The 12,620-nt window shown below is 35.0% G+C and overlaps 1 pseudogene; it reads right to left on the bottom strand.

Annotated features, from left to right (window-relative positions):
• Positions 1-10,358: 10,358 nt before the first annotated feature.
• LOC144320172 (elongation factor 1-alpha 1 pseudogene) lies at positions 10,359-11,765 on the bottom strand (annotated as a pseudogene).
• Positions 11,766-12,620: the final 855 nt, after the last annotated feature.

Consider the following 12,620-nt stretch of genomic DNA (forward strand, 5'->3'; position numbering starts at 1 on the left):
TAAAAAAAAAAACTCAGGTATGTTCATGTATTATTGTGTAATGATAAAACTGAGCTGATTGGAAACCTAATATGCATAAGAATCTCAGGCTCTTCACTGAGGAATTTGCTAAACACCAAGGAAATACAAAGATGAAGCATCATATGTTTCTTGAATAACAGTTATTGCAAAGTCTCAAGGAATTAAATACTAACATGCACGAGGAATAAGTGTACCTGTAAACAGAGAAGAAAAGAAGAAAAAAAGAAACTCAAACAGAAATAATTGTAGATATTCTGTACTCTACTAATTTAAACAGAGATGGGAGCCAGAAAGATGGTGAGATTTTAACTCCATCGAATCAGTAGTCTTAGTATTGATTACATGTTCCATATAAGTCCAAGTAACCTTGGTCACAGGATACTTCTCTCACCAGGGACAATGATATTACAATAAAGAATCCAGGGGAACCTGGGTGGCTCAGACAGTTAAGTGTCTGCCTTCAGTTTATATCATAATCTCAGGGTTCAGGGACTGCACCCCTCCTGGGATTGAGCCCCATGTCAGGCTCCCTCCTCAGCAGGAAGTTTGCTTCTGCCTCTCACTCAGTCCCTCCTACCACTCTTGCTCTCTCTCTATCAAATAAATAAATAAAATATTAAAAACAAATAAAGAATCCAAATGCAATTTAAGCCATAAGTAAATACAAGGCTACATTTGACATACTAACTTCTCCATGAGAAAGTTCTAAGGTCAAATTTGTTAATTATTTGAATCACTGAACAAGAATTAGGTCAATGTGAGAAATATTTTGAGATGGTATATACTTACATATTTTAAATTTGGTATGTCTACATATCTATGTATTCCCACAGAGAGAACTAAATTTAAGCCTGTTCACTTTAGATTGGAGATACTGCTGTAAACCACTAAAGGTTTGTTTAAAAAACTATTTGCATTGTTAGGTGATTCCTAGAAGCCATTTCACACATTCCTACAGTCATACAACTAGTACCAGGCAATAATGGTCTTTAGAATATTATAATTTTTAAAAATCTTTTATTAAGACATTCTTCACTGGATTTTTTGCTATGCTTATAGTTTTCCAGTCTCTGACTTTTATTTATTTTTATTTATAAACTTGAGTCAGTCTTCTAGGTGATTCACCTCATTCACTTTTCCTGATTCACACTGAATAATTGCTAGGACAGCCACTTGGATTAATTCTCTGAAATAGTTAATTCTCTTGGATTAATTAATTGCTAGTACTCAGGCCACTTTAATGCAGGAAAGGGTTAACTCAGCAGAACTGTGTTGCCCTACATCCTTAAGTTCCCCAGAAAGGCTTAGTTTAATGACTATAACTGAGCTCTTAGAATGTTCTGTTTCATAAGGTTGTTTGTGTATGCCTGAGGCCTTGTGACATACTGTACCAGTTTATCCAAATAGTTTATACTAATAATGTTATTTATGGTGAACACCTGCTTCCAATCTAGGGGTCTGGGGCTTCAGTAACTAAAGTCAGTCACACAGGCACTCTAAGACTACATGATTGGGACTGACCCCAATAATTTCTGGAAAGCCAGGCTCAGTTGAACTTCCCTGGTTGGGAACACTTTGTACCTGTTGCCACACATCATTGCTGGAGGAAGTAAGCTCATTCTCTGCTATTCCATTGGGAGGGATGCCTAGAACCTTACGCCTGGTTTTCTCTAGCCTTTGCTCCATGAACCTTTTCCTTTGCTCATTTTCTCTGTATCCTTTCATTTTAATAAACTGTAACAATGAGTGTAAAAATGTTTGAGTTCTGTGAATCTTTTCTACTGACTCATCAAGATTGAAGGTAGACTTAGGGACTCCTACCACAGCCTTTTTTCAAGATGTACATCTGCAAAGACTTTTTTCACATACTCCCCTGGATGATGCTACAACTTCATTCTTGCTCTTTTCTCTGACAAAGTGCTGAACTGAATATGCTTAGAGCAAAGAAAAAAATGATTGAACAGAGAATTAATTGGTAATAGGAAAAAAAAACCTGTGAGCTATCCTTGCGCCACTCTTAATGTCTCATTGATTTTACCTCATTATGCAACTGAGAAAAAGTTCTTATAAGGAAGGGATCAGTCAACTGACTTTTTTTCTACTTTAATTTTGCATAATATTCTTATTTGTATTCCATGATTTCTTTGCAATAATGTTTTTTTTTTTTTTTAAGATTTTATTTATTTATTCATGGGAGACACAGAGAGAGAGCAGAGATACAGGCAAAGAGAGAAGCAGGCTCCATGTAGGGAATCCTCGGTCTCGAGGATTAGGCCCTGGGCTGAAGGTGGTGCTAAACCGCTGAGCCACCCAGGGTACCCTACAATAATGGTTTTAGTTTACTTCCCTTTTTGTGAAAATAAATGAAGATAATATGGTTTGTAAATGTTTTCTTAGAAAGCATAAGTAAAGATATCTTAATAGGTAAGATGTACATAATTGAATGAAAGTTTCAGCCTTAATCCTCAAAAGTATGGATTATTTGTGGATAAATTTTGTCATGCTGTCTCCAATGCCCTGCCAAATTCATGTTTTAATATTCTCATCCTCAGTACCTCAGAATGTGACTGCATTTGGAGAAAGGGTCTTTAAAGAGGTAATTAAGGTCACATGTGGTCATTAAAGTGGGCCTAATCCAATGTGATTTGTGTCCTTATAAAAGGAGATTAGGATACACTCAAAGGAAAGATCATGTGAAGACACCATGACAAGGCAGCCAGTTACAACTCAAGAGAGAGAACTCAGAAAAACCTGACTCTGCTCATGCTTTGATCTTGAATTTCTAGCCTCCAGATTTTGGGGGGGGGGGGGGAATTGTTGTTGTTGTTGTTTAGCCATTCAGTTTGTTACTTTGTTATGGCAGCCCTAGGGAACTAATACACTTTCCAGACTATAAAAGTACTGATCGACCTTTAGAATACATTGCAAATGACATGTGATTATCTGCTATACCCACTCGGTGAGGGTGTAATTATCAATCTGATATTACATATTAAATATTGCAAAACAATTTATTTCTTAATGTTTTAGAAAAAATGATATATCAGTTCTAGAGTTTTTTATAGCCCAATTTCTTTTTTTTATTTTTTTTATTTTTTTAAGATTTTATTTATTTATTTATTCATGAAAGACTGAGAGACAGAGAGAGAGAGAGCGCCAGAGACAAAGGCAGAGGGAGAAGCAGGCTCCATGCACCAGTAGCCTGATGTGGGATTCGATCCCGGGTCTCCAGGATCGCGCCCTGGGCCAAAGGCAGGCGCTAAACCGCTGCGCCACCCAGGGATCCCTATAGCCCAATTTCTATATCAGTGATTCCTAACCTATGGGCCATTGCCCAGGTGACTGAAGATTGAATACAGTGAACTTATGAATTCATTTCTATATCATACAATAATTCCTGAGTGAAGAACTAAAACCTATGTAGATCAATATTTTAAACTCTCAAATACATATAGATGACATTCTGAATTCAAGATACAAAACCATTTATAAGTATTTCTGAACACATTGTAGTGCTGTGTCATTAATCAGTGAATTCTAAGAGAAAAGCCATGTAGGAGTCCACATGTTTTCATGTTATAAAAAAACAATTGGGCACCTGGGCGGCTCAGTTGATATAGCATCTAACTCCTGGTTGCAGCTCAGGTCACGATCTAGCGATTGTGGGATTGAGCCATGCATTGGGCTCTGTGTTCAGTGCAGACTCTGCTTCAGATTGTTTCTCCTTCTCCCTCCCCTTTCATTCCTCCCCATTCCTGCTCTTTCTCTCTCTAAAATAAATAAACATCTTTAAAAAAACTAATCATACTAAGCATACAGAATCTGCATAAAGATATCATCTTCAATTTTAAGTAAGGCTGGAAAATGTGTTTTCCCTTTGGAAATATAGCACAGGACATGACCTAGAATCATAGAATAAAAAGGTGTCTTCTGTAGTAGTGATTTTAAAAATCTTTATTTTGCGCATGAAGGGAATAAACCCAAAATACTTTTACTGTTTCTCAGAGTCAAAGATTTAATTATTACTTAACTGAACTACCACCTTAGGTCACTCAATCTAGTAGAGGCAATATAGAGTAATTGTTGCTGACCTCTGGAGTTGGTTTAAATATGTTCAAATTCTAGCTTTACAACTCACTAGCTATGTGATATTGAGAAAATTAAATTAACATCTACATCTCAATTTTAAAACCTATAAAAATGAGGATGTTGTATTCCTCTCATTAGGGCAATTCAGAATTAAAGGAGAAAAAGCATGCAGAGTGTTTGGCACAGGGTCTACTAAAATACCCACTGGACAAAGACTGGTCTGCCATGTTTTCCTAGCATTAAGCTGACTTTTCTCTCGAAGCCCTGTTACTGCCCCCACTCACCCAGTCACCTTCTTCACTGACTGCAGAAAACACAGTGATACTGAGAATGTTCTTGAGACTGAATAAAGCAAAAATCCTCCTGCCCTGGCAGGAAGCAAATGAACTTAAACCCTGCTAATTTCCCTAAAACTAAGTATTTGGATTTAGAGCTACAGGATATCTTCTTTCTGTGATGCTCTTCAATGTCTCTTGTGAAATTCCTAATTTTTTTACTTAATCCAAAGTCTTTCATGAAGTCAAAACATGACAATTAAAAAACATTTTGACATTGACTTCAAAATATCTCTCTGTGACTTTATTCTAACAATGCTTTGTGATTATTTTCTTTTTGAAAACAAGTGGTAAATATCACAGAGGAAAAATTAATGTCTGTAAACCTCCTTTTTAAAAAGCACTGATCTTTGCCATCTTTAAATGAGACATAATACTGTTGGGAGAGAGGATAATGTCACCAGGTTAACAATTTAATTTATGAGAGGACATATGCAATTGTATATTGCAGAGGAAATTGTGCTCACTCTAATCTTCAACTAAATCATCATAGAATGATATGGAAATCAGCCCTTTCAAAACTATCAGGCAAATTATTACTTAATCCATCAGATGCAGAACATTTCTTTACTTATTCTCACTCTGAAAATTCAACAGAATACTTTAAATGACTAATAATCAGTTACTTATTAATGTATTTGTAATTATTTTCTTTCATTTTACACTAGTATGTTTTGCCATATTAGATTGTTTTTATCTTTCTTCACTCCCACCCAAACATTTCAGAATAAAAAAAAAATTACTTTTCTATGGTCTTATGACATTTCCAATTACAGACTATTCTCATTTGTGAGAACAATGGCTGGTAAATTCATAAAACAAGACAGAAGCCCATAAATTGAATAAGATATTTATAGAACATTATTTCAACTGTGTATTGCAGAATATTTGATTGTATAACTAAAATTATACTGAGTACAGAGACAACTGATATGTCTTTAAAAGAAAGCAATGCAAACTGGTAATGTAGTAAATGTTCTTTTTCTTCTTTTTCTTTCTTCTTTTCTTCCTCTCTCTCTCTCTCTCTTTCTCTCTCTCTCTCTTTCCTTCTTTTCAGTTCCTTTTTATAAGGAGGTAATTATAATAGTAATGCAAGTGCTAAGAAAATTATCCAAAACTTGAAAATAAGACGAAAGGAAACCTATGATTTTCAGCCTCATCTTGGAGCATTGTTCAGAATGCCTATATATTGTTTCTAGGAACAACATATATTTGTTTGAGGTACTATTTCTTATTCATCAAGGCCCCCAAATTCTGTGAAGTTACTTGTTAACATGTAGATGCAAATTATCTTTGATCAGTAGGAAAGTCACCCAAGAGGTTATAAGTTTCTTGTCCTTGAGGACCATAACTTGTTTTGTATCTAATTTAGTAATATTATTTCACCATTTAAAAAAATTCATTTATTTTATCATGAAAAACACAGAGAGAGGCAGAGACACAGTCAGAGGGAGAAGCAGGCTCCCTGTGGGGACCTCAGTGCAGGACCCAATCGCAGAACCCTGGGATCACTCCTTGAGCCAAAGGCAGGCACTCAACCATTGAGCCACCCAGGTGTTCCCTATTTCACCATTTTTGAAAGTCCCTGCTCACTTTTCAGTTCTGTCTCTGTATCAGTTTCCTTCATTAATGAGTTAAATCTTTCACTTTATAATGGGAAGTATGTTATAAACACTTTGAAGATGATATATTTATTACTCTTATTTTTATCATGAATACTTTGAATTTAAATTTTAAATTATAATGATAGCTTCAAGTTATGTTTTTATTAAGGAAAATAATAATCATGTGTAAAGTATGGTAGTTCCTGTCTCTAAAGAATAAAAGCAGTTAAAAGAGTAAGAGCAACTCACCTCAGAAGAATCCATTGGACTTAAGATATGCTATCCTTCATTGTAGCTTTATATTAGCAAAGCATCAAGCATCCTAACATTGTCCTAAAATAGGTCCGTCGACTCTATAAACTTCATCTAAATTCCCTCTTGAGGCTTTATCATACTTTGCTAGTTTAATCTATTTTCTTCCTCTTAAAAGAAAGCTACACTTGGTAATTCCTTGGTTTGAAGCCATTCTCCTAACCTTTCAAGTGGCAGGTAATGGTATAAGTAAGTAAGTACAAGTAAGTGCGCCCCTTCAGAAAGGGAATAAAGAGAGGAAAAAGAGGACAAAACTCATAATCAAGATTGATGGGACTGGTCCTTTGGGAACTCTTACCTTTCTGAGGAACGTCTCACAGAGGTAGTATAAGAGGGTCTATCATGAAGAACAGTGAAGAGGGTGGTTGGGAAGTGATCAAGATGCTCATCAGTGATTTACAATTCTGGTTAGAGATCTCCCTGTCTTCAATTTCATCCATCAAATGGAGGTTAACTGAGTTAAGTGGAGGCTTAACCACAAGAGAATATTTTTATCTGAAAGCTTTTTCTGCTTCAGTTGGGCTTCTTTCAGCATTTGCTTAGGTGCTGGCTCCATTTCGCTCACCACTGGTGAGAGTATGGGCACATCTGAGTGAAGGAAAATAGGTCCACAAGAAACTGTTTTAGATGTTTTTGGGTTTGGTTTGGTTTTTTGTTTGTTCTTTCTTGGTTTTTAGCTTATAAACTGTCAGCAAGTAATTGGTAAAGAGTCATTTTGAACATTATTTGTTCCTGTATCAACAAAAGTGCACTCAATAACATGTGAAAAGAGAAATTTTTACAGATTCATGTCGTTCAGACCTGAAATGGAATTTGACATTCAAAGGCAATGGGTCTCCCTTCATATTTCTTCAAAGGAAGAAACATAGATTGCAAATGTATAGTGACTTACACAAGACCACACAGTCAGTAAGGAGATGGGGAAGGGGCAGCAGATTACAAAGAAACACTTGACTAAAATGGGACAAGCTTGAACTCCAGAGCTCATTTTGCCTTCAAAATTCCTTTTCTCAAATACCAGCAATGACATTACGACAACTACTTCAACACTGTTTATTCTGCAAAGCCCGATCTGGCCTCAGGCTACCTCTCAATCTTGGTACCAAATATTTTTAAGTTCAACAATTTGACTGCTACTGAAAGAAGAACAAAGCACTTCCAAGGATCATAACTATGATTGGTTTTATTTGATGCCTTTGGAATAGACTGCAGATATATTTATCATATTTATGTGTCCCACAGCTCTTGGTCTGAGGTTCAGTTGAGGTATGCATTAGTAACTAAAATTAATTTCCCTGTTCTATTCTGTGACAGCAATTTTGAAGTACTGTAAATTCCAAAACATGTTCATCAACTATAAGTAATTACTAATAAATGACAAGCAAATATTTTATTTTGTGTCTGTAATTAGTAATTGCGGAGTCATATATTTCCTAGGGTGTAAGATGATAAAAATAAATAGTTTAAATCATTTTAAGATTACTTTTTTGTTTTGAATGAAAATTATATAGAAGAATTGAAAAATATAGTGTGCAACACAACTAAATAGATGTCTCCAAGAATTATACCATTTTAATTGAAAATAAAAAAACCTGCATTCAATTCACCAAGCCACACAATACTATCACATCTCTCAATAGGTTTGAACAGTTTTATGCTTTAATATTGCATTTCACTTTTTTTTTATTTTTTTTTTTATTTTTTTATTTTTTATTTTTTATTTTTTATTTTTTTTCTTTTTTTTTTTCACTTTTTTTTTAATCCAAGTAATCAGAATCTTTTTTTGAAAATAAGCCATTTATTACTTGGTATGTGGCTATTTATTACTTCTCGGTTACATTTTGCAGTCATGTAATAGAAATGGCAGTGAACAGATCATTTCTCTAGCAATCTGGGAATGAATAATAATGCCATTGAAACAAGTGTAACAGAATGAACAATTAATGGTTTTCAAAGGTATGTTAGTAAATTTGCACTAGAAGTGGAGGCATATCCACAGCTATATTTGATATATTTGTATTTATGTTCCATGTTTTCCGAGGACATCTGCCAAACAAACATGAAGACAGCAGAGATGTGGGAAGAAGTTTAAGTGGACCAACTTTCTCATCTTCCTTACTTATGTGTCAATATTTGAATTTAATTTGTAAACTCTAGAATGAGAAGTTTAGTTATATCATGGAAGTAATGCTGTTGAGGAAAAACAGGACTCATAATAAATAATAATTGGAAAAGGCAGGGATGAGGGGAAGGAAGGTAGATGCTAATGATATACACAAAAATTCAAGGCTACATCATGACTTTTAATGACAGAAAGCCTTGATGTTGATTCTTGACTGTTTTTGAAGAAATCATTTTACCTGTTTGGTCCCCAGTCTCTCCTTTATAAACTGAGGAAAATAACAACTTTAAAATACAATGTTTGGGATCACCAAACTCTTACCACACTTCCATTGTTTTGGAAAATTTCTGTCAAGTTTTAAATTCTGCAAGTATTTTATTTTTTTTTTTTTATTTTTATTTTTTATTTTTTTTAGTATTTTAATGTTCTATGCATATTTTAATTTCCATGGGCATTTCTTATCTTGCAGAAACTATGTTTATATTTATAATTTCTTATATTTCTACATGTTTCTATTTATAATTCTATATTTATATGTATCTATACATTCTATTTATATAGTTCTATATTTAAAGCATGTAATAATTTAAAAATATTTATGTTGAAAATTTTAATAATATTAACATTAATTTTTTCAGTCCTTTCCAGGATATTAGGTAAAACCTGGTGCCTCTAAGTGAAAGATTAATGGCCATTTGTTTAGCATTCAGGTAAACAATGGCATAATTCTTAGAACCTAAGACATAAAATGCCAATTCCTTGGTAATAAGCATTTTTTCAAGGGAAGTGGTTTATAATCTTTGCTTTCATTGATTGAGAGAAGTCCTAATTGAGTTATAAGCTAATGAATCAGTGCAGATAGTTTTTTTTTTTTTTTTTTTTTTTTTTATTTATTTATGATAGGCACACAGTGAGAGAGAGAGAGAGGCAGAGACACAGGCAGATGGAGAAGCAGGCTACATGCACCGGGAGCCCGACGTGGGATTCGATCCCGGGTCTCCAGGATCGCGCCCTGGGCCAAAGGCAGGCGCTAAACCGCTGCGCCACCCAGGGATCCCAATGCAGATAGTTTTTAATAATAGATCGCATTCTAATTTTCTGCACATATTTCAGAAAGATTTTTAAAAATTAACAAATTTGATAGAAGATAACTTCTATCACTTCTGTTTATTTCTATAAATACTAACTCTGAGTTGACAGCATTTATAAAACAATTAATAGAAATAAATTTATGCAGAAACATGACACTTTTTAGTACTGTTATTCTAATTGATGGATACATAGGCTGATGGGAAAAAATGATTGTTTATCTCATTAAGAAATATATTTCCAATTAATTTTTTATGTTTAATAAGTGCAAATAGTTTTTCATTTATTTGTTTTTGATCAAATATATACTACTAATAATCATAATAAAATCTAGAAAAATTTTCAGTTTACACTTCAGCCTTATGGTCACAGGTAAATTAAAAAAAATTCTATATTTTTAAAAAAATGAGGCTGCGTTTTTATTCCACTATGTATATTTAGAAGTATTATATAACACTTTCATTTATATAGTTTTTGATATTTAAAATATGTTGAAAACTAGTTCTTTTCAGCTATTTAATGTTATGATGAAATTTTTTTAATTTAGTTTTTTCTCATTAAACTTTTGTTTTAATGGGTCTCAAAATTGTGTGACAGACTTTTAGTCAAGTTGTTTCCATTTAAAAGTACTGATTTTGAAAACTAATGACTTAAAACTGCCACACACACACACACACACACACACATACACACACAGAAATTGTCCACAAAATATTCTCTGTTCCTTCTGAAGATTTTATGATGCAAATGGCCAATTGGCACAAACAGTTCTGAGAACATGTTCTTCCACCACTGATTAAGACTGGGGTGGCAGGTATTAGGGATAATATTCATTTAGCTTACTGAGCTGTCTGGGCAGACTTGGTGACCTTGCCAGCTCCATCTGCCTTCTTGTCCACTGCTTTGATGACACCCACAGCAACCATCTGTCTCATGCCACAAACAGCAAAACAGCACAGAAGAGGATAGTCAGAGAAACTCTCAACACACATAGGCTTGCCAGAAACCATATCAACATTGGTAGCATCACCAGATTTCAAGAATTTGGGACTGTCTTTCAGCTTTTTTCCCAGAACTACAATCTGTGTTCTTCAGCTCAGCAAAGTTACAAGCAAAGTGAGCTGTATGACAATCCAACACAGGTGCATATCCAGTACTGATTTGGTCTGGATGGATCAAAATAATCACCTGAGCTGTGAAGCCAGCTGCTTCCATTGGTGAGTCATTGCCACGACGAACATCTTTGACAAATAGGTTCTTGACATTGAAGCCCACATTGTCCCCAGGAAGAGCCCTACTCAGAGCTTCATGCTGTATTTCAACAGACTACCTCAGTTGTAACCCTGACTGGAGCAAAGGTGACCACCATGCCAGTTTTAAGAACACCAGTCTCCACTAGGCCCACAGGGACAGTACCAATACCACCAATTTTGTAGATGTCCTGGAGAGGCAGATGCAAGGGCTTGTCAGTTGCACAAGTTGGTGAGAGAATGCAATCCAGAGCTTCAAGCCATGTTGTTCACTGGCATTCTCATCTTTATGGGTGACTTTCCATCCCTTGAACTAAGGCATGTTAGCACTTGGCTCCCGCAAGTTGTCACCATTCCAACCAGAAATTGACACAAATGCTACTGCATCAGAGTTGTAATCAGTTTTCCTAATGTGGGTGCTGACTTTGTTAATGACTCCCTTATATCTCTTCTGGCTATAGGATGGCTCAGTGGAATCCATTTTGTTAACATCAACAATTAGTCGTTTTACACCCAGTCTGTAAGCCAGAAGGGCATGCTCATGGGTCTGCCCATTCTTGGAGATACCTGCTTCAAATTCACCAACATCAACAGCAATAATCAGGACAGCACAGTCAACCTGAGATGTGCTTGTAACCACGTTTTTGATAAAGTCTCTGTGTCCTGGGGCATCACTGAGGGTCACCTAATACTTGCTGGTCTCAAATTTCCAGAGGGAGATATCAATGGTGATACCACGTTCACATTCAGCTTTCAGTTTTTCCAAGACCCAGGCTGACTTTAATGAGCCCTTTCCCATCTCAGCTGCCTCCTTCTCAAAATTTTTTGATAGTTCCTTTGTTGATCCCACCACATTTGTAGATCAGATGACCAGTAGTGATAGACTTGGCCGATCTACATGACCAATGATGATGATGTTGATATGAGTCTTACTCCTTTCCATTTTGGTTTGGGTTTAGAGGGTTTTTTTTTATAATTACTTTTAGTCAGCAAGTGTTAGAAAACAAATTATATTTGGCCCTTCTGAAGTAGACTATTTGAATACTTTTAATTTATTCTTTTTTTTGGGTATTTTTTATTGAGATGATAGTTACATACTATGCAAATCCAGAGGTCATGTTTTTAATGAAATGGAGTTCATTAACAAGAGGGTTAACATTAACACTCTTGAGTATTGTGAATATTGCTACTGTTGTGAACATGAATGTGCAGAAATATGTTTGAGTATCTGTCTCACTTATTTTGTGTACACACAGGAATGTAGTTAAGTGGCCCTATGATAATTCTACATTTAAATTTTTGAGGAACCACCAGACTGCTTTCCACAGAGATGAACCATTTACTTTCCTACTTGGCAGTACACCAGGGTTTCAATTTGTCCACATTCTTTCTAATGATGTTATTTTCCACTTTCAAAAAACTGTTATAGCTATCCTAGCAGATATCAAGGATTTTGACTTGCATTTCCCTAACGACTAGTGACATCATGTATCTTTTCATGTGTTTTTTTTGAGCATTTGTATACCTTCTTTAGAAAAATATCTATTCAAGTCTTTTGCCCATTTAAGTAGGTTGTTTGTCTTTTATTATTGAGTTTTTGGAGTTCTTTATATATTCCAAATATTAAATCTGTGTTAGTTAATTTTAAATGTCTACTTGACTGGGCTAACGGATGCTCACATACCTGGTAAAATATTACTTCTGGGTGTGGATTAGCATTTGATTCAGTAGATTGAGTAGAGAGAATCACTTTCAGCAAAGTAGGTCAGTATCATTTAAACCTTGGGGGCTGGTGTGA

The sequence above is a fragment of the Canis aureus genome, chromosome 9 (assembly GCF_053574225.1).
Source record: "Canis aureus isolate CA01 chromosome 9, VMU_Caureus_v.1.0, whole genome shotgun sequence".
NCBI lineage: Eukaryota > Metazoa > Chordata > Mammalia > Carnivora > Canidae > Canis > Canis aureus.